General features: G+C 38.3%; 1 pseudogene; it reads left to right on the forward strand.

Annotated features, from left to right (window-relative positions):
* Positions 1-5,076: 5,076 nt before the first annotated feature.
* On the forward strand, positions 5,077-5,509 carry LOC126009739 (60S ribosomal protein L36a-like; annotated as a pseudogene).
* Positions 5,510-8,930: the final 3,421 nt, after the last annotated feature.

The following is an 8,930-nucleotide window of genomic DNA, read 5'->3' on the forward strand; positions in this document are numbered from 1 at the left end:
CCCATGTGCCAGCAGCCTCGTGGTCCGGCCTAGGGTATGGGGGGCCGGATCTGGGTCACCTGACCCCCCTCTCCCCCATTCCTCCGGATCTCCAGGTGGGTTCTTGGGAGGAGCTGACGGGGCACCCTGGGTTTTCCCCACTCCCAGGCCGGGCCCGGACACTGGCCTAGGGTGGGGCTTAGGGGGTGGAGTTTGATCTGGTGGGTGGCAGATAGCTGCTTAGCTATACTCAGTCTGTCACTGGTAATTTCATACCAGTCTACATTTTGCAAACCACGCTGGGGCTAGTGCCCCCGCGCAAACATTTGCTCCTTCCAACCATCAGTACCCCAGATTTACCCTTCTTAACTTTAGTAACACATAGTTCTAATCTCTGACCTAAGACATACAGTATATCTTACAAATCCCAGAACTATTTAGGGCACAAATTGAACACATATATCTTTTGAATATTTTATGGGTATTTTCTTTAACTGATGTAACTCTCTATATATTCTTCTACCATGATGTTTCTATTCACTTTTCATCTTGTCTTTTCTTTGTAAGCTGTTCAGTAAGGATTGTTGGTGGAACTGTCCCTCAGTTTGATGCCTATGATTGAACTATGTCATGGAAATTTCTGGTCTTGTTCCTATTGCCTCCAGATGCACCAATAACGCCCCATGGCATTGATCCTTGTTTGCATAGACACATTAAAATGGGAAAACACCATACATACAGATAAGTTCTTATCTAATAAATCTCAGTACAATGTACCTTACACCCTGAACATTGATATAATGACCTGGCACAGGCCTCAGAAGAATGGGCATCCTCCATTCACGCCGGAACCAGGCAAGCTATCTACGAAACATCCAAGGTCTTTTATAGCAACAGCTGGAAGCAGTCCTCTACCAGGAAAGACACTACCAAGGGTCTGACATCGACCTCTTAAAAAGAGACTTCCATTTACACTGAGAAGACCTGACAGCAACAATGACCTGCTCTACAGGACATGGTTCTCTCTAGTGCCCCTTAAGTGTGAGGTGAAACGAGAGGATGTTCTGCACCATCCTGACTGCAATATGGGATATGCAGACTCCAGGATCTTTAATACAGAAGCATGATACCAACAACAGAGACTATGTGAGGAATGGAGGTGTATTGCCACTACAGACGATGACTTGAATTGGACAAACTAATTTGCCTGGAGCCTAGAGTCAGTCCTGTGCCAGGAAACTTCAGGGGTAGGGTCTCCTTGTATTTAGACCATAATTTGTCTTTCCATGTCCCTTATGTTTTGGTGGGCCTATGCAAACAAATGCCACTTTAATACCGTTTTTTACTATGTTCCCTTGACTCCAATCCTTAAGAAAAACAAGCCACTAAAACTTTTGAGGTTAACTTAAACTAGTTAGCATGTGCATGGAACTAGAGAAATGTACTTTGCCCTCAATGTTTAAGGAGTTACATAAGTCTAATGTCTTTAGATTATATTGTGTGCTGCTAAGAAATAGTATGTACTACAACTGGGGATTTGAGGGACAAAGTAATTGTATTGTACATGGGTTCAGTTTTGTTTTTCTTAATGTTCTTTGGCTGAAAGTTCAAGGCTGGGATATCATCGATGGGACTACCGGGAATTCTGTTTATGGGTGATTGGGCTTCCACTGTAACTTTACCCTGTTCTCTTTCTTTGCATCTTTGTTGTCATAATTAAAATTAAAAAAAATTAAAAAAAAAGAAAATAAGGGGTTTATCTTTTTGATTTGATGGGAATTATAATAGAATAAACTGAAAAAGTAAAATTACTGTACAGCTAATTAATGACCTCCAAGGGAGTAACAAAGTGTTGTATGGGGCCAGAGACATTGTATGGCATCGGTAAGGCACTTGCTTTTCAAGCAGTTTCCTAGATTTGATCCCTGGCACTGAATATAGTCCCTAGGAACAGAGCCAGGAGTGATACCTGTGCACGGAGCTAGGAGTAGGCCCTGAACATAGTCAGATGTGGTCCCAAAACTCAAACCAAATATTAGATTATTGTAGGTACCACTAGAGGGCATCGTGGGACTCTTGCCTAGAGTAATAAGGGGAATAAAAGTTGCATATAGTTCAAGAAAGAGGCTGACCTGGGTGTTAGAAGAATGACAAGCTACAAAACTAATATACAAAAGTCCATAGCTTTTCTATTACAAGTAATGTAAGAGAAAAAAAAGATTTTTTTTTACAAAAACAATCACAATTGTGTCTCAGGTAATCTTGGAATCAACTTAACTAAAGAGGTTAAAGACAAATAAAAATACAAATCACTACTTCAAGGAATAAAAGAGGACACAAGGAAATGGAAACACACCCCCTATTAATGGATTGGGAGGATTAACACAATTAAAATAGAAATAATCCCCAAAGCATTGTGCAGATTTAATGTGATCCCTATAAGGATACCTAGAAAATATATCAGAGGTACATCAGACACTTCTAAAGTTATTTGGAACAATAAAACTCCACAGGTAGCTAAAGCAATCTTTAGGAAAAAGAAGATGTGAAGCATCACTTTCCCCAACTTCAAACTGTACTATAAAGTGGTAATAATTAAACAGCATGGTGTTGAAATAAAGACAGAACCTCTTCAGTGAAATATCCTGACACAAGTCATCAGGTAAATAATCAATTAATTTTTGATAAAAACCAAGGAATATGAAAAGCTTCTTCAACAATTGGTGCTAGGAAAACTGTCACCTACATGCAAAAAATGAACTTGAAATTCTTTTTAACACTGTGCACAAAAGTCAAATCAAAATGAATTAAAAACCTTGAAATTAGACCTAAATTAGACATACAGGAAAATGTAGGAGGAGCTCTCCATAACATTGAAGCTAAAGAAATCTTCAAGGATGAAACACCTTTGACCAAGTAAATGAGAGCAAAAATAACCAAATGGGACTATCTTTTTTTTTAATTTTTTTATTTTTAATTATGAGAACAATGATGCAAAGAAAGAGAACATGGTAAAGTTACAGTGGAAGGAAAATTACCCATAATCAGAGTTCTCAGAAGAAATCAGAAGAAATCCCCTTGCTGACGCCTAAATTTTGGACCTACAGTCAAAGCGCATTAAGAAAAATAAAACAGGACTAATGTAAAATTACTTTGTCCAGAAGTCCCCAGATGTAGTATATTATGACACTTCTTAGCAGTACACAAAGCAATCTAAAGCCGTTAAATTTATATGACTCCTTAAACATTGAAGGCATAGTATTTTTTTGCATTTTCATGCACATGCATATTAGTTTAAGTTAACATCAAAAGTTTAAGTTTTTTTTAAGGTTTAGAGTCAAAGGAGCACAGTAAAAATGGTGTTAGAGTGGCAAATATTGTTTGCATAGGCCCACCAAAATATGGGGGACATGGAAAGAAAAAGTCTTGGCCTAAATACTCTTAAATACTCTACCCCTGAAGTTTCTTGGCCAACTCTAGGCTATAGGCAAACTAGTTCGTTCAATCCAAGTCATTGTCTGTAGTGTCAATACAGTTTTATTTTTCAGGCAGTATCTACTGTTGGCATCAAATTTCTGTATTAATAATCCTGGAATCTGCATATCCTACATTAAAGTCAGGCTGGTGTGGAGCATCCTCTCGTTTCACCTCACAATTAAAGGGCAATGCTGAAAGCCCTGTCCAGTAAGCAGGTCACTGTTGTTGTTAAGTCTTTTCAGTGTTAAGGGAAGTCTCTTTTGAGGTCGATGTCAGAGCAGCAGTAGGGTCTTCCCTGGTAGAGAATTGCTTCCAGGTGATGTTATAGACAACTTGGATATTTCATAGATGGCTTCCCTAGATCAGGGGTGAATGGAGAATGCCCATTCTTCTCAAATGGGACTATCTTAAACTAAGAAGTTTCTGTACCCCAAAGTAAATAGTGACCAGGATATAAAGATGTCCCATACATTGGGAGAAATGGCTTACCTAATACCCATCTGATAATGAGTTAATATCTAAGATTTATAAGGAAATGATAGAACTTAACAAGAAAAATTTATCTAACTCCATCAAAAAACAAAAAGATATGAACAGAAACTTCCTCAATGAAGAAATACAGTTGGCCAAAAGGCACATAAAATATGCCCCACATCATTAATTATCAGGACAATAAAACTCAAAACAATGATATATCATCTTACATCACAAAGACTGGAACACAGCAAAAAAATTAAGAATAATCAGTACTTATTCAGATACAGAGAGAAAGAGAATCTCATTCACAGCTGTTGAGATTGTAGACCAGTCAAGTCTTTTAGGGAAACAATATCAAGGTTCCTCAGAAAACTAGAAATTTAGCTCCCATATGATCCAGCAATACCACTCCTAGGGATATAACTGAGAAACCCCAAAATACCACGTATAAAAGCCCTCTGCTTTCCTATGTTCTTTGCAGCACTATTTACAATCGGCAGAATCTGGAAATAATCGAAGTGTCAAGAACAGATGAATGAATAAAAAACTGATACATCTACACAATGGAAATACTACATACATGTTAGAAAAAATCAAGTCATGAAATTTGCTTATACATGAATGGATATGGAGAGTATTATGTTGAGTGAAATGGAGTCAGAGGGAGAGGATAATTCCTCTCACAAATGGAGTTAAAAAATAGTATAGTAATAATATCCAACAACAATAGAGATGAGGTCTAGGAAGGTTGGTCCATGATGTAAAGCTTGCCACAAAGAGCAGGGGAGTTAAGGCAGAGAAGAGAACAGTTTGACAATGAAGGTTGGAAATGATGATTTTGGACAAGAATTGGAGGCTTAAAGGAGACAGTGATGCTTGTGCATTAACAATATTGCAATCCACAGTGTCTAAAAATAGGGGGGAAGGGAAGCAGAAACAAAGTGAAGAAAATGTCTGCATTGGTGGCAGGCAGAGAGGAGGGCAGATGCAAGAGAGGGAGGGAAACTGGGACCTTGATGTCAGGAAATATGTGCTGGTGAAGAGACAGGTGTTGGATATTGTATGACTGAAACCCAACCATAAACAACTTTGTAACTATATCTCCTGGTGATTCAATTAAAAATTTATCTGAGCTTTCCTTGCGGATTCTGAGCTCGCAAGCATGGTGAACATCCTGAAAACCCACCAGACATTTTGTAAGAAATGTGGGAAGCATCAGCCCCACAAAGTCACACAGTACAAGAAAGGCAAGGATTCTCTGTATGCCCAGGGAAAGCAGCGTTATGATTGGAAACAGAGTGGCTATGGAGGGCAGACTAAGCCAATTTTCTGGAAAAAGGCAAAAACTACAAAGAAGATTGTGTTGAGGCTTGAGTGTGTTGAGCCAACTGCAGATCTAAGAGAATGCTGGCCATTAAGAGATGCAAGCATTTTGAACTGGGGGGGGGGGGAGGTGGGATAAAAAGAGAAAGGGACAAGTGATCCAATTTTAAACATCTTTTATGAAGACAGATCAAGAGTTGGTATTTGAGGAAGGAAATGTATCATGAATAAAGTTCGATTGAGTGAAAAAAAATTATCTGAGAAGAGTTGTAAGAATTTACTAAAGGGCATACAGCAGACTCTATTTTAGTCTCTTTTACTGCTATATTGTTCTATTACCCATGTCCTTTAGAATCTACATTACCTGGCTCAGTGAATAATGGAGATGCATAAAATCAAGAAGGGTAGATGGAGAATCACTGAACCTAGTTTAAATTCTGAATTATCCTCTCCATTTAGTACAGAAGACTTTGATTCCCGACCCCTCCACTGTAATTCAAACTAGATCCCTCTCTTATTTCTACAAATCCTTAAATTTTAAATGTCATCTTCCTGGATTCCTTGCCTCTAGTCTCCACTTTTTCCTGGTCTTACTTTTCACACTATCTCCCAAATCATTTACTCTAGCTCCACACCAGGAACAACAAAACAAAAATTTGAAAATTCAAATGCATAGCTCCAAAAGAACCTGCAAATATTTTATTAGAACAAAAGTTCATACCTGGAAAACTCAGAATTAATGTTTCTGGGTCTCAATTGAATTTTCTAACTTATTGCCCATTACCCCCACTCACCTTCTGCTTCAATTAAAATAAGTATTTCTTTAATAAATCAGAAAAAAATTTCTATATTCAGGACTTCTTGGTCCTCTCTTTAGTATTTCTTCCTCTTTCCCATAGGTAATTCTATCCTCTTTCAAATGTTATTCCCTATGTTACCCTCAAGTTAGAAAAGATTCTTGGTCCTTGGGGTCCTCCCCACTGTAAAACTGTCATGCTTTGACTATTCTGCCTTTATTAAATTTATTTATTTATTATGTATTTCAGCCTTACCAGCTTGTCAAGGAAATGCTGGAGGTAAGCATCAATGTTTCTTTATCTTTCACCTCAGGTTTTCTGTTTGTTTGTTTGTTTGTTTGTTTGTTTCTGAGCCACATCCGGTGACACTCAGGGGTTATTGCTGGCTCTGCACTCAGAAATTGCTCCTGGCATAGGGGATCATATGTGATAGCAGGGATCGAACCCAGATCGGCCTGGGTTAACCACGTGCAAGGCAAATGCCCTACCACTGTGCTATCACTTCATGCCCCTATGTTATTTTATTTCTGTATTCCATGAAATATTTCTCACAATTTCTTAGTATCTAATCAATAAGTGTGCAGATATAAAACATAAAATATAATTCAATAAGATTAACTATCCACAGTCCACAAACATTTAACTATTTGTTATGAGTCAAGTATCATACATAGATGAGCACAAAACTTTGGAAAAAAATTGACAACAACAGTTTCAATTGAAATGAGGTACATGAACCAAGACACAGCTGCCTATCAGTTGTGGGCAAAGTTTTGGAAGAAATCCCTAGTTTGAATCGATCTGAAGGGTGTGAGACCAGCAAGAGTGCAGCCCTCCACTTCGCTGAGTAGCTGTGTATTTCTTCCAGTCAAATAGCTGCACCATTAACACATAATACTATACTACAAAGTTCACAATGGGAAAATACACAGAACCACACCAGACCTTGTGGCTGAAGATGCTAGTTCTGGAATCCAAACAATACCAACAACCTACATAACATCTCTGATCAGGACTTTAGAGAGAAAAGGTTAAGGATATTCAAATAACTTAAATAAAATGTAACAGACAGCCCATAATACGAAGGAGGAGATAAGTGTAGAAATGAGAAAACTTCAAACAGAAATATCAGGGCTGAAAAATATGGTAGGTAAAATGAAAAACCTCACTGGAAAGTCTCACCAGCAGAATAACAGCTACTGAGGACAAAATCAGTGAAGTAAAAGATGAGCTGCATAATACCTCTATACAACAAAAAAAGCTGAAAAAAATCCTTAAAGAAAGTGAAAGAATGAGAAAAGTAGTCTGGGATAAACTCAATAGAAACAACATAGAATCACTAGGGTCCCAGATATCTTGGAAGAAAACCTTGATAAAGAATCAAAAGTCAAGGAAATCACTGCTGAGAAATTCCCAGAACTCAAGAATGCATGCTATCACATCCTGGATGCCCAAAAAGTACCAGCTAAAAGAGATCCAAACAGGTAAAATATTCCATGACATTGACACTAATGGCATCTTCAAGGAGGAAACACTACTGTCCAAGGAAGTAAAAGCAGAGATAAACAAATGGGACCACATTAAACAAGAAGCTTCTGCACCTCAAAGGAAACAGTGACTAGCAAAGAAAATCTATCTATGGAATGGGAGAAACTATTCACCCAATACCCATCTGATAAACAGTTAATATTTAAGATATATATGGTACTGGCAGAACTTAACAAGAAAAAAAATAATCTAATCTCATCCAAAAAATGGGGAAAAGAAATGGACATTTCCGCAAAGAAGAAATATAGATGACCAGAAAGCACATGAGAAATGTTCCACATCACTAATCATCAAGGAGATGCAAATTAAAACAATAGGTATCATCTCATACCACAGAGAATGGCACACATCACAAATCACACATATTATACATCTGGTGTGGATGTGGGGAGAATGGTATCCTCATTGGCTGCTAGTGGAAATGCTGTCTAATGTAGCCTTTCTGAAAAAAAAAAAGTATATTCCTCAAAAAACGGGAAATTGAGCTTCCTCATGATCCAGCAATAGCACTCCTAGGGATATATCCTAGGAACACAAAAACACAAAACAAAAGTGCGCTCAACATTCCTATGTTCATTGCAGTACTATTTACAATAGCCAGAATCTGGAAGCAACCCAGGTGCCCAACAATAGATAGGTGGCTAAAGAAACTGTCAGGAAATGCACACTGGTGAAGATTGTTGTACATTGTATGACTGAACTCAAACATGAACAACTTTGTGAAAAAAACTGTATTATGAACAACTTTGTATCCATGGTGTTTAAATTATTTTTAAAATGTGGGAAGAAAGATAAAATTAATAGGGGCCAGAGAGATAGCATGGAGGTAAGGCATTTGCCTTTCATGCAGGAGGTCATCGGTTTGAATCCCGGCGTCCCATATGGTGCCCCGTGCCTGCCAGGAGCAATTTCTGATCCTGGAGCCGGGAATAACCCCTGAGCACTTCCGGGTGTGACCCAAAAACCACACACACACAAAAAATATAAAATTAATTGAGTAATTTTTTTTTTTTGGTTTTTGGGCCACACCCAGTGATGTTCAGTGGTTACTCTTGGCTATGCACTCAGAAATCACTCCTGGTTCGAGGGAACATATGGAACTCGAGGGATTAAACCCAGGTTCGTCCTGGGTCACCTGCATACAAGGCAAAACCCCTACTGCTGTGCTATTGCTTCAGCCCCTAGAGTAAACTTTTTTTTCCCACTGCCTGACTCTAGGCAGACATTTCACTTCTTACTCTTTTTTTTTTTAATATTTCATTTAAACACCTTGATTACATAGATGATTGTGTTTGGGTTTCAGTCATGTAAAGAACACCAACCATCACC

The sequence above is a fragment of the Suncus etruscus genome, chromosome 1, assembly GCF_024139225.1.
Source record: "Suncus etruscus isolate mSunEtr1 chromosome 1, mSunEtr1.pri.cur, whole genome shotgun sequence".
Taxonomy (NCBI): domain Eukaryota; kingdom Metazoa; phylum Chordata; class Mammalia; order Eulipotyphla; family Soricidae; genus Suncus; species Suncus etruscus.